This window comes from Mastomys coucha, unplaced genomic scaffold (genome assembly GCF_008632895.1).
Source record: "Mastomys coucha isolate ucsf_1 unplaced genomic scaffold, UCSF_Mcou_1 pScaffold20, whole genome shotgun sequence".
Classification (NCBI taxonomy): Eukaryota; Metazoa; Chordata; class Mammalia; order Rodentia; family Muridae; genus Mastomys; species Mastomys coucha.
Window position 1 is genome coordinate 120,823,109 of NW_022196903.1, and position 25,317 is coordinate 120,848,425.

The window sequence follows — 25,317 nt, forward strand, 5'->3', positions numbered from 1 at the left end:
TCTTCCACTGTGTTCCAGTACTGAAAGAAACCTGGCTTTTCTTTGGTTCCAAGGAGGGTTAAAAAACGGTGGTCCACAGGATTTTGACAAAAAATGGGTCGTGCGTCTCAGGAGTGAGAGAAGTGGGAGGCTTCTCCCTACATCCCGAGGAACCCGTCACGGATTCACTTCTTCCGGGATCCTGGGATTCCCCCCTACTTCATGAGGACAAATCTAAGTCTGGGACAGTAATTACTGATGAGTGGGTGGGTCGGGACAGAGGGCCCTCCGCCTCTCCTCCTCCTCCTCCCCACCCCCTCCTCACAAGTTTCCTGGAGCCACTTCTGCACAGCTGCCAGGACCGAGTGCTCTGTGTGCTCTGAATTGAGTGGAGGAAAAAAAAAAAAAAACAGCTCCAAACAAAGAGCGGCCCCGGTCCCACCCGCCCCGGGCCTGTGGGCGCGTCCCCCAGTCTGAGTGAGAGGGGCGGCCAGCAGCCACCGCGGGCCAGTGGGCAAGGAGTGCAAGCGGCTGTAGCCAGGACCGCCACAGTCACTGCTCCGGATCCCTCGCTGCTTCCAACCTGGTGGTTGTGGCCCGGTAAGTGCAGGTGGCTCTTGTCAAGTGCCAAGCCAAGGGTCCATCCTGGGCTCCTCCAGCTCAGCTGTCTGTCCCCAGAACGACCCCAGAGGGGCTCAGAGGCTGAAAAAGTTGCCCTTGAGTGACGATGGGCAGGATCCCGTGGGTGTCGCACTGGGCTCAGCGGGATGGGATGGGGGTGGGGTTGAAACTACTCTGAATGTCTGTCTGCCTTGCCTTTCTTGACTGGATTGCCTTTAACTTTGTGAGCCCAGCTTTGATAACCTGGGCCACACAGAGTGCCCTGTATATGACTGGTCCTCCCCAAACTGCCACCCCCTTTGCTAACCCCAAAAGCCACGGGCTGTCTCTTGTTTGTTAGCGGAGGCAAGGTGCCAAATCCTTGGCTGCTGGACCCCATGCAAAGCGGGGGTCTGCTAGCTGCTGGCAGCTGCTGAGTCTAAGACACTGGGGGATTGTTCCTAGGCAGTCTGTCTTCCCAGGCTGGGCTCTTCACCCAGCCCTGCTGCGTATTAGCGGAAACTTGAGTTAGGCAGGCCTTGTTGGTCTACCTGCTTGGTTTCCTGTGTTTAAGAGAGAGTGAGGAGGATTCAGGAATATAGTGGTCTTGTTTGCGTTATGCTGTGCTTACGTGTGTGAATGAGCTGTAAAGTAGGGGGAGGAAGACTGACGGGCATCTTTTCTTGGGCTTAGATGGCAGAGAGCACAGGAAGAAGCAACCAGAGGCCGACAAGTGGCACGTATTGAGGCAGGAAGTTGGAAGGGGCATCAGAAGAAGAGCCAATTTCTAGAAAATTCCTAAGTGCACTCCAGGGCATAGAGTTACAGTATCGTAGGGTCTTGGGGAGAGGGGGAGGGTGGGAATGATCCAGACTGGATGGTCTGTGTTTAATAAGTGAATCTTTATGAAACAGCTGGTGGAGTTTGGCAGCCTGGGCTTAGACCAGAACTTAGTAGGGAGTTTAGCTGCTATGACTATGTCACAGCACTGTACCCCAGGAGCGTGATCAGAGCTCCATGGCTTATTGTACACAGCGGGGCCACTAACCAGGTCCTACCTGTCTCCTACATGGTTGGAGGAACAAGGTGGGGATGCCTGGGGTGGGTCGTTAGGCAGGGGGACAGGGCTAGGAATGCAAGTGCCCTGCCCGCTGGTAGCTTGGGAATGTCCTGGTCATCTGCTCCTGCTTGGTCGGTGGTGGTAGAGGGAGCCCCTACCCTCAGCACAAGAGGGGTGTCTGTCCAGAGCCTGTGTCTGGACTCTTAGTTAGAAATGTGGAAACTACAGGCAGGCCCCCCCATAGTTTCTGTATCAACATCTTCTGCGGCACAGGAAAAAGAAAAAAGAAAAACAGGCTTTGATGGTGTTCAAATACTCTGAGCATCGTACAGCTGCAGAAAACATACTGTCAAAAGCTTGGAGGTAAGTTGATCTGCCACCTTGCTTTCAGCTATAAGACCCCCTACAGTTTGCTCCCAGAAAAGTAGAAGCCGAAGAAGTTTGTTCCCCAAGGTCACAGGTTTGGGATATTACCTATAGAATTCTGGCTTTTATAGTATGGGATTCTGGCATGGCTTTAGACCCAAGGGCAGCCCTGGGCCAGAGTTGGGGGGTGGGGGGAGGGTTTCAGCATTGATACACAGACAGCATCCAACACCAAGACATGGTTAGGTGGCTGTGACCCTTAGACATCACCTGTCACAGAGACTTCCTCTGCATAACTATTTAGTTACTGTTTGTAGAAGGAGAAAGCCCTGGGTATGGGGACCTAGACATGCAGAGTATTATCTGGGATTTAGTCTGTGGCTCTGCTTCCCATTGGTCAACAATCAACATCAGTACCATTCTGATCTTGGCTGCTGTGTCAGCCAGGTCCTTGAGGCCTTTCATTCTGGGTGGATTGAAAGAGCAAAGGAGTTGAGCAAAGAGAACTGGATTGTTCTTCGAATTCCTCTGGGCTGCCAACTTTGCTGTTTATACCTGGTCTTGTTCTGGCTAACCCTCGTAGGCTCCCCGGTTCTGATAAAACACCACATACAGGGCAGACAAAACTGGGGAGGAGGCGACTTGTGTAGTGTCCGTGTATTCCATGTATTCGTCATGTGTCTGCCATGAGCCTGGCACTTGCAGGTCTTAAGGAATCCACGAAGATACAAGGCTTCCCCTAAGCTCTAGTCAATGATATTAACCTTGTGGCCCAGGGAGAGATGGAAAAACAGCAGGGTGGAAACCACATGATGCTTACAGGCCCAGCCGGTCACACTGGGATACAGATAGGCAGGCTCATCCCAGCTTTGCCCTTCCTCCTGTGTGACCTTTATGAGTCCCCTGACCTCACTGTGCTTTAGTTTTCCTCTCTGTAGATCTGGGAAGGGATCTCTTCTAGTGAAGTGTGGGAATGGCCGAGGACAGTGGGAACGCTTGGCAGAGGCCTTAGGTCTTATCTGGTGACCTCAGTGAAATAGGTGGAAGATAGCTTTGTGGCCAGAATGGTGGCATGAGGCAGGCAGCTGCTGTACACTATGTATGGCCTTTGTTTCCCATTGGGCCATTTTTCCTGGTCCCTGCCTATGGTAGTGTTGGCGGGTCTGTTGGGAAGGATTCAGAGATGTGGCAGTGTGACTTTGTCAAGGAGACATATTATAGGGGGTGGGCTTTGAGATTTCAAAGGCCTATACCAGGTCCAGTGTCTCTTTGCCTGCTGCCTATGGATCAGGATGTACAGCTCTCAGTTACTGCCCCACCACCATAGTAGTCTGCTTCCTGTGTGGAGGTCATAGAATAACCCTCTAAAATTGTCTAAAATTGTAAAAACGCCCGCCCTCCGCTTAAACACTTTCTTTTATAAGAGTTGCCTTGGCCATAGTATCTCTTCACAGCAATATAACAATAATTCAGACACAGACTGCTCCTCAAGCAAGCCTGCAGGGTACCGCGTCCATCTGATCGCCTCAACCTACATTATCCACAGCCCCTCTTGAAAAGTGTATGAACTCCAGGAACTGGGACTATTGCAGAGGGTTCTGGAAATGCGAGGCAGACTTCTCTGGGCAGGTCCCTGCTGTGGTCTGAAGCAGTGAGCAGGGTCCCCTTATAGTAAGGCTGTAGCTCCTCAGGGGTTGTCAACCCTACCCCACATGGCTTCATGTTTAAAAGATCTTTGTTAATAGATTTTTAACACACAGGAGATATTTGTTTTAGTTTTTTTTTAAAAAAAAAAAAACTAAAAGACCTGAACCTGGTGGTTTAATTGTTCCATGTTTGTATTCTTTTCTATGTTATATTATTTTCATTTTAAACAGTCAGTTTAGGCCCTTCACTAACAGAACAGGTTCAAGGATGTTTAAGGAGAAGAAAAGCAAATGTTGGGTTGGGGGCAGCAATTTTCCAGTATGTCCGAGGCCTTCAGGAATGGAGAAAATTATGTCAGACTATGTCAGGTAAGGGTCTCCATTTCTCCAAATGTTCTTGAAATTTTGCAGTGAAGCATCCCTCTCAGAGCTTCCTCAGGTGGATGAGCACGAGCCTCCTGGCACTTGGAGACCACCACCCCTTTCCCTGGCTTTGAACTTGGGTCCCTCCGAATCCGCTAAAGATGAGATGGGATGATTGATTCTTTTAGCCCTACCAACTAGCAGAAAGTTTGGCTAACAGAGAGCAGGTATCCACTGAATGCTCATGGCGTGGGCATTTGAGAGAGAGAACCAGTCGTAACTGACGATGTGTCTTGGGAAGAGTTCTCCCACCAGTCAAAACCACTGTACAGTTTGGGGGACCCAGTTCAGCATGGAAACACAGAAGTCCACTTGGTTGGGCAGGAGGCACCAGTAAGAACACAGGAACCTAAAGCCTTTCTTTTTTTCCTTGTTCTCTCTTGGCTCATCATGTTATTATTTCCTAATACTAAATGGCATCCTGAGTAAAGAAAGATTGATTTTAAGTGACCAGCGTGACTTCTGCCACCAAGCATTCAGCCATGCAATTTCCCAGTTAGAAAAGCAAACATCGAAGCATTTGACTTGTATGGAGTCCCTCAAACCCCACAGGGCACAGGTTATGGGTGTGCTTTGCTCCTACTGAAAGGATAGCAATGCACGAGACAGGTTCAGCAACATCTCCTGTCCTTCTACAGACACAGCCCGCAGCAGCTTTCAGCCTCGTGCTCCTGCGGACGGAGGAAGTCCTGAAGAGGGTAGTATCCCTGTCAGGCTCTGTCTTCTCACCCACTGTCAGTGTTGGCTTCATTTACTGTGTGAATAACTGAGCACTGCAGGAAGCGGTACCTGAGGAAGACAGGGCAGGACAACCTGCCCCTCAGGATGCTGGCCCGGACATGTGCATTGGGAGCAGTTTCTGCCTCCAGCACAGAGTCTCAGGACAATTGCAATGGAACGCCTTATCTTATGCAGACTCTTGGAAGCCTGGATTTGTGGCATGTGGCACGTGGAGCAACAGGGAGGGGTGGAACGTGTGCAAATGCGTCCTTTTCTCACATCCGTGTCCGCTGGACCAGTAGGCTTCACACATAAAACACTAGTTCAAAGGTGACATTGTTAAGCATCTCAAGCTGCTAACAGCAGAGCAGTGACCCAGCTTGGGGCCCCTTCAGAGCCCATGGCCTTGTGAGCTACCCTGGTTGCATGGCTATGAAGCCACCTGGACCCATAATTTGACTTCCTTTGGGTTCATTTTAAGATGGTGTGCTGGCTAATGTTATGCCAACTTGACTCAAGTCATCTGAAAGGAGGGAACCTCAACTGAGAAAATACCTCCAGAAAAATCTGGCCACCAGGTATTTTATTAATTAATTATTAATGAGGGAGGTCTCAGTCCAATGTGGGTTGTGTCATCCCTGGGCTGGTGGTCCTGGATTCAATACAAGAGCAAGCTAAGCAAGCCATGGTCTCTGCATCAGCTCCTGCCTCCAGGTTCCTGCCCTGTTTGAGTTCCTGCCCTGAATTTCTTCAGTGATGAACAGTGATGTGGAAGTACAAGCCAAATAAACCTTTTCTATCCAAGTTGCTTTGGTCACGGGGTCTCAGCACAGTAATGCTAACCCTAACTAAGGCAGGCGGTGTCCCGGTTAGGGCACAACGAACCCTTTCAGCAGAATGGGGACATGATGGAAGTTTTCATTTCTATGTCTGGGTCTCTCTGCCTTTCTGTTTTCATGACTTACATTTGTGTTGTGTGTTGTGTGTATTGGGGGGGGGCATAACTTCAATCCTCAATGTCACTAATACATGCACAAGAAAATACATAAATAACTCAGAAGAAAGCCCCATGTAGTGGCACAATGTCTATAGTCCCAGCTACTCAGAAGGTTGAAGCAGCAGGATTACTGAGATTTAAAGCTAGCCTGGGCATCATAGCAAACCTTCTTTCAAAACAAAACTCCAGAAGAAAATATTAAAGGATAGGAACAAGGGTGTGCATTGTACATGTGCTCTGAGTTCTGGAACAGACTGAGAGCAAAGCCCTCCTCACTCGCGAGTGGTCTTCAGGATGCTTGTTCACCATCTGAGCATGCTCACTTTTACACCAAAGTGGAGCAGAGAAGAGGGGTGAAGCTTTGACATCGAGGAGACATTCTTTGGGTTAAAGAAAAGAGATGAGCAGAGAAGGGGCCGTGAAAAAGTACTTTGGAACTTCAGTTTGGGGGTGATTCGTAGGCACTCAGAGCAGTAGTAGAGCAGCAGGCTGTCTGGATGATGAGGACTCCTCTGTGAGGGGGCAGAGATGGTGAGACAGGAAGTGTGAGCAGAAGCACAGGGAGGGAGAGAAAGCACGGGTAAGTGGCCATGGTACTGGTGCCTGAGGGCTTTCAATGCCAATAAACCTGAAATCCTACTCAAGTTCTTAGAAAGCAGGTACCAGTAGTAGAGTGTGCTGGGTGGGGGTTGGGGGAATCAGGGAACGCACTGCCTGTCTTTGCAATGCAGAAGTGACAAGACTGGAATAGGCAGCAGTCCAGAAAAATGGTGCAAGTTAAGCATGGAGAAGCCATGTTATCATTGCCGATGTTTCAGGACTTTTCTAACCACTGTATGAAATATTTGACAGATGAGACCCAAGCAAGAGAGGCCCATGGTATTCATGCTTCCAAGCAAAGGGTCATGACTGTGGAGTACTAGCTGCAGATTGGCTCCCGTCTCTGACAAAAAGGAATGTGACTACCAGTCACCACAAAGCACAGTCAGGAAGCAGAGAGTTCAGGCAAGAAGTCCGGCGAGGCTATCACCCTCAAAGGTCTGCCCCCAGTGGCCCACCTTTGCCACACGCTTTCCAGGGCTCTACAATCTTTCAAACAGCACCATCATCTGAACACCAAGTGTTCAGACACGTGGGGCTATGGGGCCTTCCACATGCAAGCCATGGCCCAATCTGCGAAATGGGCTAACAGTGTCTTTGAATTTAGGGCATAGAAGTGCAGCATCCGTGAGACAGATTATAATCCCAGCCCTCTGAATGAGGCAGGAGAATCGAGAGCCAGCCTTTGCTACGTAGGAAGCTCTTTCCTCAAAAGACAAAGGGCAACAAAACCACAAAACCCATCAACTACACAAAGGCTGACTCTGTAGGGCTACAAGGATTGTACACCTAAGAAGCTCTGTCACGTTTCCCCTTGAAGCTCCCACCAGTGGGATGAGACACAGTCACCACCTGCTTTAGGGAGGAAAGACAGAGAATGTCTTGGACAGGTTCACACACTAGCCTAGTTTGGGTCCTGGCACAGTCTTTTTACAAAAAGATGTTGCCTTGCTGGGTTATTCTCATTCTGTACGTTTCTTTGTTCAGCACTAAGGATGCTCATATATTCTCATAGAAATGACTCAAAGCTACATTTTTGGAGGACAGGAATCTATCGTTTGCATGGAACGAGAAGAGACTCTCCACTAGTGGACAGACCAGTTATCCTACTTCCCAGGCATGTACTATACCCATGTGAATTATTTCAGGGTAGTGTAGGCGTTGTATTTGAACCCCTGCACTGACCAAAAACTGCCTCCCACGAGTTAGTAAACTAAACGATAAACAGGGTTTCTTCCTCACCTGTGACATGTAGGTGATTTCCTCAGCCTTAGAAGCAACGGGTAACAATGATACAGTGATGGCGGGTTAAATACAATCAGGGGACTGATTTAGGCAACACCCTGTCTCTCTCTTTGGGACAGAGTTGGGGTAACACTGTGGCCACTTTGGACCAGTGTCCAGGAGAATGTGTTATTTCCTTGTCCAGAAAAGTCAAATATCTTTTAGTAAAGACAAGTATCTGTTCTTGGCTCACCTGTAAGGGGACGATTCAAACACTTTTCTTAGGAGTTATCAAGTCCTTAGAAGATACATTTCCAGTGACTTGGGATGGAGCGCCACGCTTTATTTACCAGGAGCCTCAGCAGCTTCCACGCTCGCCTCCATGAGTGGCATCAGCAGATTCACATCTGATGAACACCCAAATAGAAATTTAGACACAAGACTGTTCTTACATTCCCAACACAGACGTGCTGTCTTACGAATCTGTGTTGTGGGGAGACAGCAAACTCAGTCAGGAGGCTGGACCCCTGGCATCCCTGGCTGCAGAGGAAACCCTGCCTCTGGCAGTGACTCTGAACATGCCAGGTCTGGCCTTGTACCTGGGACATGGCTGTTGTCCTTGGGGTGGGCAGGCTTGTCTGTTGCCCCTAAAAGGAAAAGAGTGTCAGTGGCCTTTACCCTTAGGTGCAGGAGCCTTTCAACCTTTGGTTGTATGGAATCCCTTGGAACCTGGATAATCAGATGTAACATTTTTTACATGACTACAGAGTTACACACACACACACACACACACATACACACATACATACACACCTCCTAGGAATGAATGGTTTTAGAGCTAACCTCTAAGCCATAGTGCCTTGTTCCAGACATAAGACAGACACTATTTGGAAAACAAAGGAGAAATTGTGTGATTCCCCGCCTGGGAAGAAACATGAGTGCCTGTATCGGTGGGCCACTTTTGTCAGATGCCCATCATTTAGAAGGGAGTGTGTGCCCATCTGGTTCACAGCCAGCAGGCTATGAGTACGCATAAGCAGAGAATAGCATACACACAATGAAAGCCTGTGGGACAGTCCTTCCTCTTCCCCAAAGTGCATAGAATGTGTCCCTTCCTGCTGTGCTGTAACTGGGGGAATTCTGGATCTGGTAAATCTCTACCAAGTGTTATCATCTGCTGCAGGCTGCAGGGCACGCCTGCTTTTGATGCTTCAATGCAGACTGTGCTCTTCAGGGAGTGCTGCAGAGACAGCTGGAAAGGTGCACACGGCTACCACGTTGTAGTCACATGGACTCAGAGCTTGAGGCCCCAGCAGCCAATCCACTCAGTGCCCTCAGCCAAGGACTGGGTCCAGTGCCGACACTGTGAGACCATCCAGGTGCTGCATTTGGGGGATAGAAGTGAGCCAGCACCAATCCCTGGGCCATCGATGCCAGAGTCTAAGCTGAGGTCTGAGCACCCCGGGGTGGCTCCCAGAAGTGTCTGAAAGTGTTGTGGTAAGAGAAGCCAGATGCAAAAGAGCAGAGGACATAGGAGCCTTGAAGATAGGAAATACTTGAAAGAAAATCACAGTCAGGAAGTAGAGTAGAGGTCTCCAGAGACCGTGGGAGGGGCAGAGAAATATTTCAATGTGCGGGACTTTCATCTTGGGTGATGAGAAAGTTCTGGAAACGTAAAGGGTGAGAGGTAAATACATTGTGAACTATTTAATGCCATGGAATTGCATGTGTTAAAATGGTTACCATGGTAAATTTTATATTGTATGGATTTGATCATGATGAAAATGGATGAGGTGGGGGTGGCCTGAGTCCAGAGATCAGCAGCAGCTGGACCATCTGTAACAGGAACAGCTTCTCAGATGACCTCATAGGGCCTTTCAGTTCATGCTGCTCCTGGGGTCATTTGACCTTGGACAACTGAGCAATGATAATACTCATTAAAGAATTAGAAGGCATGGTCTCAGAGCCCCGGAGCTGAGGTTGTGTTGTGATCCTGGCTTTGGAGTACATCGGGAGGAGGAGGAGGAGGAGGAGATAGTGATAAGAGGAGCTTAACCTGGAAGGGTGCTCAACACCCCTCTTCCAACAGCAAAAGTACGCTTGGCTTACAGATCTGTGTACTGAAGTCTACTGTAAAAGTCGTTTGGAAGAGCATACTTCTAGACCACCAACTCTGTCCCATACAGATAAAGAAATCAAGGCACAGAAAGGGATAGATAGCCCCTCATTGTCGGCCAGTAGGGAAGAGAGGGAATTCCTGACACCTGGGCCTCTGCTTGCCCACCCCATCCTTCCTTGAAGCCAGTGGACTTCCAGAGGAGCCCCATAGAGTCCCTTTCTTCAGTAATCCTTTGAAGCAAAGAATTCCCTCAGTCCTCCACTCTCTGGGTCCAGGAGCAACACCCCCTACCCTGCAGCCAAGGAGAGGAGCAAGCAGCTCCTGCGGGTATGGGCTGTGAACAGTGCCCAGCCTGGATGAAGAGTGCCCTTTCTTCCAAGGAGACCTAGCTTCTTTGCGGGCAGACAACAGGGAAGTTATAATGTATGCACATCTCTGAATGGGAAGAGCATGGGCTCTGTCTTCAGGACAAGTAGGTTGGGTTTGTCAAGATGTGCTTAGAATATGAGGCAAGGCCCTAAACTTTCTGAAGAGTGTGGTTGCAGCTCCAGATGTGTAAAGTCAGCCTGCTGTGCAGCGGTTTTCTAGGTGGTGGTTGGGGTTGGCTTCTCACCCTAAGCTCCATCCACTTCCCTGGCTGGATCTACACATGCAGTTGCCAGCCCCTGGAACAGTTGCCAGGGACTGATGCAGTTGCTGGGTGGTCCTGTGTGGGGTCTCTGCTGTGTCCAACAGAGGCACAGTACATCAGTTAATACATGCCTGATGGTCCCGTCAGATAACCATATTTTCAGAACTCATTTAAATGAATGTTCACTCCCCAGCCTCAGACTCTGATAGCCACTTGAGTTTGTTTCACTCAACCTCCTAAGTAGTGCCCGTAATTCCTATCCTTGGGCCAGAGGGGACAGACTCCACTGCTTATGATATCCAGGTCAAAGCCTTGAGCCTGGCATTCACCTTTATCTGGCTCCTTTTCCTATAAACTGTCACCAAAATCCCCTCTTCAGCACCCCTGCGCATACCTCTTGGCCTTGAACTTCATACACTCTGATAAAATGACATTACTCCACCTGATGCCCCAGCACTGAGGGTTTGAAGGTCAGAGGCGGCCTCATTAATTCTTTTCAACCTTTTCTATCTCCACCACCTAGCACGTGTGTACACATATGGGGACCTTAGACATTCAGTGAATTAATAGACTAATTATCCAATCTCTGGGGAAACTGATTCATAAATAACTACTCAGTGCTAAGTGAGGAGAAGCCTGAGGCAAGGCAGTAAGAGGAGGGGAAAGAGCAGGATCCCAAGATTCTCACTGAGGAGGATGCAAAGGGAGCGCTGGGATGTAAGGACATTGGATGCATAGGTGGAGTGGAAGGTCCTTTCAAGAGGAGGCCTGAGAGAGACAGAGACAGAGAAAGAGAGACAGAGACAGAGACATAGAGAGAGAGACAGAGAGAGAGGGAGAGACAGAGAGACAGAGAGACAGAGAACACAGAGAAAACTAATAACGTTATTTTGAATGGCTTGTGGTCCCGGGTGAGCCTGGATCTCAGCAGGCTCTGATAGTGGTTCCTAAGTTTCAGAGACAGAGAGAGAGAGAAGGAGAGAGAGAGAGAGAGACAGAGAGACAGAGAGACAGAGACAGAGACACAGAGAGAGAACGCAGAGAAAACTAGTAACGTTATTTTGAATGGCTTGTGGTCCCGGGTGAGCCTGGATCTCAGCAGGCTCTGATAGCAGTTCCTAAGTTTCCTTGAACAGAACTATATTTAGTTGTGGTCCTCGAAGGTGGAAGGTTCAAGAGCATCACATGGCTTCTGAAGGGGGCCATTATGCCATGTCCTCTCATGCTGCAGACAGAATGGTAAGAGGAGGTGAGGGACAGTGAGCAAGAGAAGGCCACTCTTGTTTCATAACAAAACCACAGGAGACAATTAGGCCACCCTGTGAGAGTGCCATTAATGGGCTCTTACCTGGTCCTCTTTCTCTCTCTGCTGTACTGATGATTAAGCTTCTAATACATAATTTTGGGAGCCATCTTCCAATCATGGCAATTACAGCTCATTGGAGACACTCAAGAGGAATCAAAAGAGAATGAGGGCCATGAAGCCAGTGAGGCTGTCTCTTAGTCACTAATCTATTGCTATGAAGAGACACCATGACCTCAGCCACTTATAAAATGAAGCATTTAATTGGGGCTGACTTACAGTTTCAGGGCCTTGGTCCATTATCATCATGGCAGGGAGTGTGGCAACATACAGACAGGCGCTAGGGAGACCTATACATCTATCTGAGACTTGTACATCCTGATGTAAGGGTAGCAGGCACCAGTTCCACATTGAGCTGATGTTGGCTTTTGAAACCTTAAAGCCCACCTCCAGTGACACACTTCCTCTAACAAAGCCACACCTCATAATCCTTCTAATCCTTCTCAAACAGTGCCACTCCTTGATGAATAAGCATCCAAACATAGGATCCTGTAGGGGCCATTCTTATTCAAAGCATCACAGGCCATATCAACAGTCACCAGTGAGAGTGTTTCAGAAGGAAGATGTGGTCAAGGTAGTGGCTTAAATGCAAGTCCATAATCACGAAGCTCTGGGCCTCATCCCCAGAATGCACACAAAACAAAGGGAGGGCTTGGGAAATGAAGGTGGGCCAGTGTCTCACTTTCATGGAGAAGGCTGAAAAGCCACCTCTTTCCTTGGCAATTAGAAGTGACTTTGGGAAATATGGAGAGGTGTCCATCAGACAATAGTGAGTTCAGAATATCTGGGTGAGGGAATGACCTCAGACCTAAGTGGCAAAAGAAAGGTTAATCTTTCTTGTCAACATGGCAGGACTTAGACTCACCTAGGAGACTTTCCTCTGAGTGGTGTGCCTTTGAGGATATTTCCAGAAAGATTTAACTGATGAGGGAGAAAATCCACCCTTGAATGTAGGCTTCACCATCCAATGGGCTTAAGTCCTGGACTGAATAAATGAAAGAAAAAAGAAAAAGGAAACCAGCTGAACACCAGCCCCTCCCTCTCCCTCCCCCTCTCTCTCTCCCTCCTTTCCTCCCTCCCTGCCTCATGATTATGGATACCGCATGACCAACCACCTCATACTTCTGCCATCATGTCATTCCCACAATGATGGAATCTATCCTTCCAACTTGGAGCCAAAATAACCCTGTCATTCTTAAGTTGCTTCGGTCATATAGTTTATCACAGCAACAGGAAAAGTGATACGTCATTGAATAACTAGAGGGAGACAGGACCTGGGAGCACATGGGAGGCCAGAGATACAGGGAGCACTGTGAGTAGACACGGTATTGAACCCGAGCTCACACCAGCTGTCGTTCTTTCTAATGGAGGTCAGGTTCCCCTCATTCAGAGGCAGAGCCACCGGTAGAATTTCATTTCTTCTGAGAAAGACATTAACCAGAGAAGACTCTGAGTCCCTGAGAAGCAATCCAGTGAGAAAAACAATGCTGAGCTGCTGAACCAGAACGCAGGACAGTAGCCTGGAAAATAAATTGTCTCCCAGGTTGCAGTCCAGGATGGGTCAGAAGCTCCACTGCACAGTCATTACAGATCCTGGTCCCAAGGCCTCATTTCTTCCTCTGTCATGCAAGGGACACTGTGTGTGCCGAGACCAGGTGCACCAGCATCAGCTGGACACAAATGTTCACCGCCTGCCTCAAGACTCTCTGAATACGATTTCTAAGGAAGGCTCCAGCTCTCAGTGGTGCTGTGGTGGCAGTTGTGTGGCTTTTACAGTTCTGGGGACTGAGACACAAGTCCAGCTCTCCTTGTGTTATTACACAGCTCCTGAACCCTCTCTATATGGTCTTTGTTACAGTCCTTAAGCTGTATTCACAGTAAATGCTGGGGAAGTCTGGGAACCCTGAAGGTTCCCACCACCAGGGGTTCTGAAGATAGTGTTGACCACAGTGGCAGGTTGCAGCTTGGGCTTCCCGAGGGGACTTGATGACCATGGATTTCAAAGCAATGCACAGTTGGAGAAACTCACCAAGGTGGAAAAGATGGAGTGGGGAGATGCAGAGGTTTGGGGAGTATGAGAGAGATTGCGGACAGATGGCAGGACATCGTAGTGATTAGCCTGCATTTAGCATCCACCCAGGACAAAGTGGACAGAGCATTATTGATAACTGCAATAGCAAGACAATAGGTACCCCTGGCATTGTCCCAGACACAGTAGGTGTAAACAGGACATTGGGTGAAAATACACCTGCTAAAACTGCCTGAGTACCCTCAGCTTACTAACTGTGTGACCTCTGTCTGACCGCGGTGGCCCTTTCTGCATCTGTGGCAGGAGATGGTTCTGACGCCCATCTCATGAGTGCCCGTGAGCCTTAAAGAGATTTACTATGCCTGACTTCGAGTCACACCCAGTGTGTCATGTACGGCAGCTGTGTCTGCTGCTGGGGACCTCCATCTGGGATGCAGAGATGATCTGAGATAACCGAGATCAAAGCACTTGAAAGGGACACCTTTGCCTGACCCAGTAAGGGGGGGGCCATCCTTGTAGTCCAATACACAGGAAAGCTTGGCATCACAGAGAAAGCTGCGCACAGGACTGGGGCCAGAGGCTAGGTGTCCTTAAGCCTCCGTAAGTCACGGGGCTTGGGGAAGGTGACATAAGCACTGAGATAGATGCCACCATCCGTACTTGATGACCTCATGCCCACTGTGATGGCCAAGGCCGTGTGGGTGCCACCTGCTGGAGCCCTGACTGTAAGTCACCCCAGGATGCAGACTGCCTATCAGCACCCACACATGGAGAGTGTGCTTCTGCTGCCAGGCTGGGAGCCATCACAGCTAGCTATCCTCTTGTTTTAAAATGACTTTCCTGACCATAATAGTGTACTTTTGTTAAATAAAGGTCTTGGCTTCTTGCAAGGGAATGACAATGGTCAGCTGGGAGCAGGGTCTCTCCAGCAACCATCTATCTGGTCAGAGGCACTAGGAAGCGAGGTGGACAGCGGAAGAGAGGACGTGGACTGCACTCCCAGTTGGCAGACACAGAGAGCATGTTGCTTGGGGTCTAGAATGCTCCCTCAAAGACCTGTGAGTAGAAGTCTCAGCCTTCTAGATGGTGTTATTGAAAGGGGCGATACCTTCAAGAGTAAGTCTAATGTAAGAAAGTTAGGTCACTGGGGTGTGTCCTTGAAGGGGCTATTGAGACCTACCCCACCCCACCCCCCGCACTGTGTTTCCTGGCCACCAGAGGTCCAGAGTGACAGTGCCTAGCAGCTGTGTGCATGGAAACCCCTGAAACCACGAGCTAAAATTAACCTTTCCTCCTTTAAGTTGACTTTTCCCTGGCATTTTGTCACAGCAACAGAAAGTTGACACACCACCCACTTTCCACTGCGCCTCCCCTTTCTCCCTGGAGGCTGTTGGCCACCATCGTGAGGGGAGAAACTGGGCAGAAGCGAAGAGCAGGGTTCGGATGGCCGTGAGTCTGGCAGAATGACCTCTGGACACTGCTGCAGTTGAGACAAGTCTACTTTATTGTTTCAGGGATTAGGGTACATATGGGTGTTTTTAGGGGTACATGTGGACCGGGCTGATTGGTCACGGCATCAAGCAAACAGGAAGGGCTGATTAGTTATAATACAGCACCTGATTATCATGTGGGCAGGAAGCCAGAGCGGGATGTGTGTGCTGAGTCATGCAGCTTGCAGAGAGCTCTGTGCAAGGTGACTTTTCAGACAAGGCCAGTGACCTGTGTTCAGAGACATTCTCCAGACAAAGGCAGGCAGAGACAGGGAAGCCCCACTGAGAAAGAGCATCCCCCATTTTGCATCCAGCTCAGAAAGCTGTCTGGTCATGAGGACTATTAGTTTAATAGCAAGGTTCCCTAACATTCCACTGTCCTTCATTGAGGAAGGCCTTCAAGATCTGGACTCAATCATCCCTTGAACATTTCAGGACACGAAGTTCTTGCATTTAAGTTCCAGCCCATTTAATCCTCAAAACTACCCAGAAAGGAGACAGAATTGGCCCAGCACCATCTCCAATTTACAAAGCAGGGCGCTGAGGCCCTGGAGGCCATTCGGCTTGCCAAGGATCACAGTGCCGGAGGTGACAACTGGTGCTCACACCCAATGATTAGTGCTGCTGTTGTGTTTGTTTATTCCCTGACACTTGTCACATGTGCCAGGGAGTTCCTGTTTCAAAATCCGACTGCAATTTTTTTAAAGGAAAAAAGTCAAAACCACTTAGCAGAACGTGACAGCAAACAGAACCTGAGGAGACTGTGTATGCACATGCATGTGTGCACATGTGTATTCACATATATATTCACATGTGTGTACACATGCATGTGTGTACTTATGTGTATACACTCAGTGTGCATGTATGCATATGTGTGTGCACATGCGTGTATGTGTATAAGTGTGTTTATGTGTGTGTCAGTGTGTGTGCATGTGTGTGTAGATATGTCTGCATGCACATGTGAATATGTGTGCATGTATGTGTATATATGTATGTGTATTTCTGGAAGCATGTGTGAGTGTGCGTGATGTGTGTAGAGTGTATGCATGTAGGTGTACATGTATGTATGCATGTGTATGTGTACACATGTGTATATGTGTACATGTGTGTGTATTTGTCTATGTCAGTGTATATGTGTGTGTTGCATATGCATATTCATGTGGAACTTGATGGGAGCACACAGCTAAAAACAGGGCAGGGGGTGGATTCCCACATATAACACACATTGGCACTGCAAATGAGGCCAAAAACAGTCCAATCCTGTACTTACTTAGGAAAATATCACTGAGGACTTAGAGACTAAGAATTCTTACTGCCAGGATCTTAATTCAAGGTCCACCTACAGCACCATCCACGAGACTCTATAGTTAGCAATCAACCCTTAGTCTGCTCCAAACAGTGGCCCACATCCATCCACGTGTATGCAGTAGCTAACATCAACACTCTGACAAAGTGGTGCCTCCCCAGAGACTCAAGCACATGCCTCACTGTGGAGTTCACAACCAGAGGATTCCAGGTCTCCAGCTCAGGCAGCCAGAAGCAAGGAAGTGGCTCAATTCGGAAGGCTCCGTGAGCATCCATAGGCTGGTTCCTTTGTAGTGCATGGATGGCTGTGGTGGCTCTATTGACTGGGGGCTGCTGCCTCCTACAGAGCCAAGTGCAGTCTACACAAGATCTTACCTCTCACATGAAATCATCAAACTGAAGGAATCGGAAACAAAAATTAGGACTGCAGGGGACAGGTCAAGACACACTGCCCTGCCAGGGCTCCTCCCCAGCATCCCACCAGGGGACTGACAGCAGATTAGGGACACCCCGGGCCCTCAGCTTAGCTTCCCTCTCTGGTCCTCAGTCAGAGCTGCCTATCAGGACTGGGGATGTTCTGTGGACCACAAAACCACAGCATGACCTCTGGCTCCTCCTGCTATCCAGGCCTTGACTTCTGTTCTCAACGAAGCAGACAGACTGGGAAAATGGCTCCGTAGAGAAGATGGCCTTGTTGTGAAAGCCTGAAGACCCGAGTTCAGATCCCCAGAACCCACAAAAAAAAAACAGAAAATAGTATGTAGGTCTGTAATCTCAGAACGGTCCTACTGGAAAACAGGAGGCAGGGGCAAGAGAGTTGCTGGAAGTTTGAGAGCCAGAGACTATAAATAAGAGCCCTGCCTTTGTCTCCAAAAAAGGTGGAAAGAGCATCAACACCTAAAGTTGTCCTCTGACCCACACGCACAAGCACACACACTTAAGTGCACACAAAAACACACACATACACGCACAAGCACACACACATAAGTGCACAAACAAACACACACACAAGCACACACACATAAGTGCACAAACAAACACACACACAAGCACACACACATAAGTGCACACACAAGCACACACATACATGCACAAGTACATACATATAAGTGCACACACACATACACACACAAGCACACACACATAAGTGCATACACAAACACACACACAAGTACATACGCATAAGTGCACACACAAACACACACATCCAAGCACACACACACACATACACACACATATCCAAGGATCATGTGGCTCCTTCCAAAACACTCCTTCAGCTCTCAGCTCTGAAAGTAGTAAGCGCCCTCCCAGCTTCTTGGCTTTGTCAGAACCATTCCTGGCTCACTAGGACAGCAGGCCCCTCTGGGATCCATCTATAGTTTCTCATCTTCTGAGCTCGTTGAGACTCGTTTCCTGGCAATGGGGGTGGGGTGGGGGCAGGCTTGCAGAAGAGAGAGAAAGAGTAGTCCTCAAGTCTTACAACTGGTGACATTATACACCCAGTCCTCAGGAATGACCCAGAACATGACATCACCACCCAGGCATCTGCTCTTGCTTTTCTGAGAAGGCCTGTGGCATGCCTGTGACCTCAGCAGCTCCTGAATCCAGCTTTGTTCCTCTGTCAACACCACAACCCAGGAGAGGCGCTTGAAGCCGCTGCTCCACGGGGCTCTGTGAAAAGGTTTTAGCATGTTGGTGGAAACTGTCTTAAATATGAGTTCCATGAGAGGATATGCCCATACTACATGATTCCCACCATACCTGGATGAGCCATATCCCTAGACATGGCTCCCAGGATTCTGAGTCAAAATGAGATGCTAACATCAGAAGCATCTTGCAGCAAGACAAGTCCTACCTGGTCTAGGCCTCAAAAGTCCTGTCTTCCAAGAAACATCCCTGTCCTAGGAAATCAGGGTCATTGGTCACTCTCTGGCTGACTATTGTTCCAACCCTGAAGAGCTGGGACCCTGGGATAGGTGAGCCACCTGCATGCCAATGAGTCCCCAGGTGTCCATGTGATCTCCAAGCAACCGGGTGAGAACCACTCTAAAGTTACCCACTGAGCCCAATAGGCAATGAGGACTAAGCACAGTGGGAAGGGCCACAGATGTCCCACTTTAGTCCTTGGGCTCTTAGCAGAGTCCCCATCTAGGACAATTAATAGCCTGTGAGCATCCACCAATAGCTAAGGCCCTGAAAAGACCCAATCCCTTCCTGAGGCCCTGACCTCTGTTATGGCATCTTATGGCCCTCTGACATAGCAATGCTAGCTTGCAGATAATGGAAGGTTAGGACAGCCGCTTCAGGGCTAGGGGCTCTCTGAGCCTTCCTGCCTCTAGGTGGGCAAGGAATGAAGTTGTTTAGGATTCTCAGCCTCTCCGAGGACAAAGAGGACAACAGGTCATTGAAACAGGGAGTCGAGGAAACAGTCATCTCTTTCATTCGAAGATGCTTGCTTATGATTTGTCATCAGAGGTTGATATGGAAATAATGAGACACATCTGTGATGCTTCCATCAAGAAGGCGGAGACAGGAGGACTGTGAACTCCAGGCCAGGGTAGGCTACATAGCAAGACCCCACGTAGTGGTTATTGTTGTTGCCAGCTGGGCACGACCTGGAATCACCTGAGAAGGGTTTGAGCACATGGGATTGACCTGAGAGCATGTGTAGTGCGAACTATTTACTTCATTTAGTTGCTGTGGGAAGAACCAGCCCACTCTAGGCAGTACCATTCCCTAGCCAGAGTCCTGAGCTATGTAAGAGTGCAGAACTCAGACTGAGCACAAGTAAGCCAGCAAGGGAGCATATGCAAATTTGTTTCTTTCTGCTCTGCTCTTGACTGTAGATGTGATGCATCTAGCTATTTGAAGTTCCTGTCTTCACTTCCCCACCTTCCTCACAATGGCTGGCTGTAGCCAGAAACTGTAAGCTAATATAAACTTGTTTCCCCTATATTGTTTTTTGTCAGGGTTATTACTTTATCACAGGAAAAGAAATGAAACTAGGACATCCTGTTTCAAAAGAGAGAGAGAGAGAGAAATTGTGCTCTCATCCTTTCATCCCCAGGGAGTCCCACATGCCCCTGCAGTCTGACCCCCCTTGGGGACAGTTGTTTTCCCAGTCGTTTGGGCTGTCCAGCTCCCAACCCTTATGAGCAGAAGTGAAATGTACACACATGGGTGGTAAGCCTGTCTCCTAGGAACTGGAACTGGGTGACAGTAGGATGCCAGGAGTTGCCCGAGTCTATCCAAAACCCTACTGGGAGCTGAGACTCTGTGACACCATGACTACTTTCCCCACTCCCTACCCTGCCCCCACCACCCAATTAGGGAAAACAAAGACAGAGAGGTAAGTGTACCAGGACACAATGGTGGAGTATTGTTTGCAAATGAGACTAGTCCCATCCATTCCTCTGGGGGCTGCAAAGCCAGTGGGGCTCTGGAACCTTCCAAGAAGCCAAGCAACTCTCCTTTACAGCACTAGTGCCTTCTGTCCTACCCTCTAGCCAACTCCTGTCCATTTGAAAGCCTTCTGTCTTTCCCCTTCCCACACAGCCAAAGTCAACCCTCATTGAGAACCCAGCCATGTATCCTCACCCTCCAACTCCTCTCCTCCTCCCAGGAACTTCCTCCTGGCTTCCTATCCCTCTGCTTACTCGTTCCCAGGCTACTCTTTCCTTATCTCTGCATCTGGTCTGCACAGGGAGTTGCCCACTGTGCCCAGCAGAACTCTGTCTCCTGTCCACCATCCTGACATCATGTCCACATTGAACTGCAATACCAAATGCATATTTCCACCCTTGCTAGACAGAAAACTCTGGCAAATGTGGGGCTACCCACTGAAAACTTCTGAACATACCCCCAACCTCCTGAGCTTACCTGGAATGACCATGCTGGGACCACTGCTCTCTATGGACCTTCAGTCCTGATCCCTGTACCAATACACTTCCCCATACAGCAGAGGAGACACTAACAGTCTCCTGAACATAGGAAGATCTCACTAGAACCCCTCCTCCTAATCATTATGATTTTTAGCAAAAGCAAAATTAGCCCGTGATTATCATCTCCAGTGCAGATTGATGGTAGTACATTAGTGAAATGCAAAGGCAAATATCCATATGTATGAGATACACAAATAAAATGTATAAGCAAATATCCATAAATAAGAGGGCTATGAATGAAACATACAAGCAAATACTTGTATGAGTTGCTCGGTCACCACAGCCAACGTCTCACTCTGATCACAGTCCAGCTACAGTGTACCAGGTGAAGGGATTAAAGTAGCAGAATAAACTCCATTTTGTTTTTCAGACTTCATTTTAAGTTAACTTGTCATCAGAGTAGCATGGCTCTCACCCTTGAGCTCCGAGAACACCCACAAAGTGTTCTTGGCAGTTGCAAAATAAACATAGCAGCTGCGGTCAGCCAATAATAACAGGGTCAGCCAAGAAAACGTAAGTCGTTCCTAGGTTAAGACGCTCCTTTTAGATGTGTGGTCCCGCCTTATGATTTGACCAGATTCTGTGAACCAAAGCTTAAAGGCCAACATTCCGTTGCTCTCTTACCCAATCATATAATGCCAAAGCTTGGAGATCCCTGCTTGTTTTTCCCTTTATAAACCCCATTCTCCTAGACTTCCGGGCCACTCTCCTATCCTGCTGTGTCAGGGAGGTTTGTGGACCAAGCTCAAGCTTGAATAAAGACTCTCATGTGCTTGCATCGGACTTGTGGTCCTGAGTGGTCTCTTAGGGGGTCCCACGATCTGGGCATAATATTTGGAGGCTCATCTGGGAATTCCCAATGTGCCCCTCCCCCCATGACTGCAAGCCAATAAGTGTCTAGTGTCTCTGTGTATTGTCAGTGCCTGTTCTTTTAGTTTTTGAAAAAGGCCTTGAAGTGTTGCATAAGTAGCAAGGAGTAACCAGGAGGGGACACACTGGAGAGCCACAGCCAAAGGGGTCAGGGAGACATTCCTGGCCCCAGAGTAGATGAAGTGCCCACCCATCAGTTGAAGAAATTTTTGGTGGAAGACAGAGAGCCCCATTGTCAATTACTTTCCTCTCCATGTCACTTTTGGTTTCCAAGGTGGGAATATATAGTATGAGTGTTTGTATTCATTTTTGTTTTCTGTCATGGAGCAGCTATTTTGTGCATGCCTCTCTGTCTATTCTTTTTCCTGTGTTGTTTGGTCTTTATTTTTATTGGACTGTGATGGATGTCATGGTACAGACTGCCTCTCATCCCTCAATCTGATTCTGACGCATATTAAGGAAGTTACGGTTAAGGCTCATAACCTCTTTGTAGATGTAAAGAAAGGGAAAATGGCCACTTATCGCAGCTCAGAGTGGCTGGCTTTTGATGTTGGATGGCCACTGGAGGGGACCTTTCATATCCCCACAGTGTTGGCAGTAGAAGATAAAAGTGTTTCAAAAGGATTGTGGGTACCCTGATCAAATCAAGTTCCCTGTATAGTAGTCTGGAAGGATTTAGTTACTAACCCACCACCTTGGATTAAACCTTTCCTCCTTCCCCCTGCTAATGACTCTTTGTCAACAGGAACTGTGCTGACCCTGGTAACTAACGAGCAAGAGACTCCCAAACCAACAGCTCCTCTCTACTCTGTCTTACAGACTAGTACTCCATTTTCCCCCTCCATCTTATAAACCCCCTTTGCCTATGCCATAGGGTGACAGGGAAGTACAGGTGCCAGCTCCAGCCATACCACCCATTCCAGCAGCATCAGCCTTGTGGGCAGAAGGGGGATCCATGCGGGGCACAAGGAGTATGTGCACTTTGTCCTCTGAGACTGGAGTGCCAGATGCAGACTCCATTGTTCTGCTCCTATGGGCAGCGGGGCCAGCAGACCAACATGGGAAGCAACTTCAGTGTTACAGGCCCTTTGCTACTGCTGACCTCTATAACTGGAAGACACAAGATGCCCAATTTTCTGAGAACCCTACGGATCACATTGACCTCTTGGATACTGTACTCTTTACTCATCAGCCCAGCTGGGATGATTGTCAGCAGCTTTTGCAGGTTCTTCTTACTACTTAAGAAAAGGAGTGTATTATCCAGGAGGCTCAGAAAAACGTTCCAGGAAATAACAGCACCCCAACCCACAACCACGCCAATACTGATGAGGGATTTTCCCTTAGGAGACCAAACTGGGACTTCAACACAGCTGATGATATCCCGGTCTACTGCCAGGCTCTGTCGGTAGGTTTCAAAGCACCCACTAGGCAACCCACTAATTTGGCCAAGATTTATGATGTGAGGCTGGGGACTGATGAAAGTCCAGCGGCATTTCTCAAATGGGTCATGGAGGCTTTCCACAGATATACACACATAGACCATGAGAAAAAAAAGAGAATTCTGGCATGGCACCCTGGTGTTCATCAATCAGTCAGCACCAGATATCAGGAAGAAGTTACAGAAAGAAGGAAGAGTAGGAGAAAAGTTTTTGAAGGATCTAGTGGAAATTGCAGGAAAGGTATACAATAACAGAAAAAGTGTAGAAGAAAAGTAGATTAAGACAGGAAAGACATTGAATAGAGACTTGACCAGAGAGCCCTTCTGGCCAACAATGCCTCAGGTCCAAGGGAAAGGAAATGCCAGCTCCAATGGATTTCTGGAGAAAAGGAGTCTAAAGGATGTCACTGACCACCACTAGGTAAGCATCAGTGTCCTTACTGCAAGAAGAAGGCATTGGGCTGAAGCCTGCCCAAAGAAGAATCCACAGGCTAAGGTCATGTTCGCAGAGAAAGAAGATTGAGGGAGTTGGGGTTTGGACCCCCTCCCCGAGCCCAAAGTAACCCTTAGAGTGGAGGGGAAGCCCCTAGAGTTCCTGGTGAATACTGGAACTCAACATTCAGTGCTTCTGAAGGCCAAAGTGGCAATGTCTTCCAAAAAGTCCCAGGTCCAAGGGGCCACAGGTACAGCCAATATTCATTGGCTACCCAAAGATCAGTAGACTTGGGAATGGGATGAGTAACCCATTTATTTATGGTCATCCCTGAATGCCCCTACCCCTTACTGAGGAGAGATTTGTTAGCAAAGATGAGAGCTCAAATTCATCCTAAACCTGAAAGGGTCCAATTAGTGGATCAGAAAGGTAACCCAATCTAGGTTTTGACCCTTAACCTGGACTCTGAGACTGAGTACAGACTGTGAGTCACCAATCACCCCAGAACGAGACTTGAATGTCTGGTTGAAGAAATTTCCCCAAGCATGGGCAGAAATGGGGGGTATGCGCCTAGCAAAACATCGACCTCCTGTGTTTTTTTTTTTTTGAGATTAAACCAGGAGCTGACCCAGCTCGAGTCCACTAGTATCCCATGTCCTAGGAAGCATGGAAAAGGATCACACCCCGTGTCCATAAACTGTTGACCCTGGGAATCCTCAAACCATGCCAGTCCGCTTGGAATACCCCACTACTATCAGTGAAAAAGCCAAATTCTAACAACTGCTGTCCTGTTCAAGACCTACAGGAAGTTAACCACAGGGTGATGGACATACACCCCACGGTGCCTAACTACTATTCTTTGCTGTGCTTATTGCTGCCGGACTGAAAATGGCATTCTGTCATTGGTCTAAAAGATGCCTTTTAAAAAGTATCCCTAGCCCCTAAGAGTCAGGAATACTTTGTCTTTGGATGGTACAACCCAGAGGAAGGCATCAACAGACAGCTCACCTGGACTTGCCTTCCCCAAGGCTTCAAGAATGCACCCACCTTCTTTGATGAAGCTCTGCATGAGGACCTGGATGAGGACCAGGCTAACGACCCAGATATTACCCTTCTCCAATATAAAGATGATCTTTTGATTGTGCCAAGTGCAAGGAGAGATGCCAGGAAAGGATGCAGACTCTGGGGGACATGGGGTATCAAGCATCAGCTGAAAGGGCACAGCTTTGCAAGATCGAGGTCACCTACCTTGGTTACATCCTGAAGGAAGGCCAATGATGGCTCTCAGCAGCAGGAAGGAGGCTGCTCCCGGTATCCCCACCTCCCATACTCAACAGGTGAGATAGTTCTTGGGATCCGTGGGCTTCTGTAGACTATAAATTCCAGGCTTTGCCGAGATGGCTAGGCCTCTATGAAGCCACCAAGGAAACTAATGATTTTATCTGGACTCAGAAACAACAGAAGGCCTTTGAAAAGGTAAAACAGGCCCTGTTGTCGGCCCCTGCTTTAGAGCTACCAGACATCACTAAGCCAGTCCATCTGTATGTCGATGAGCATGGAGGATTAGCTAAAAGGGCTCTGACTTTTATTAATCAACCCTGGCCAAGTTACTTTCCAGCCCCCTATTTCCCTGAACCCCTCGACTCTCCTACCCGATCCTGACTTGGACCACCTACTCCATCAGTGTGATAAGATTCTGGCTCAGGTATATAGTACCGGACCTGATTTGAAGGACTCTCCTCTGCTGGAGGCAGAGCGGACCTGGTTTACGGACGGGAGCAGCTTCATCCATGAGGGCCAGAGGAAAGCAGGGTGGCAGTGACTATGGAAACAGAGTCACTCTGGGCTCAGTCTCTTCCTCCAGGCACTGCAGCTCAAAGGGCTGAACCGATAGCACTAACACAGGCCCTACTTACATCATGGGAAAAGGACTGGCTGTTAACATCTACACAGACAACCGATACGCATTTGCTCGTGTACATGAAGCCGTTTCCCAGGAGTGAGGGCTCCTCACAGCAAAAAGGAAAAACTATCAAAAATAAAGATGAAATTCTACAACTCTTTAAAGCCCTCTGGCTGCCAA

The 25,317-nt window shown here is 48.5% G+C and overlaps 1 protein-coding gene across 2 annotated transcripts in view; it reads left to right on the top strand.

The window, feature by feature from the left end:
- The first annotated feature begins 327 nt into the window (after positions 1–327).
- The window catches only part of Tspan11 (tetraspanin 11), a 72,401-nt gene continuing 47,411 nt past the window's right edge, over positions 328–25,317 (top strand). Inside the window, exon 1 of one of the 2 annotated variants that reach the window (XM_031383536.1) lies at positions 328–579. The gene's annotated coding sequence lies outside the window, so the exon portion shown is untranslated. The remainder of the gene's footprint in view (positions 580–25,317) is intronic. The other variant, XM_031383535.1, reaches the window with a different exon arrangement.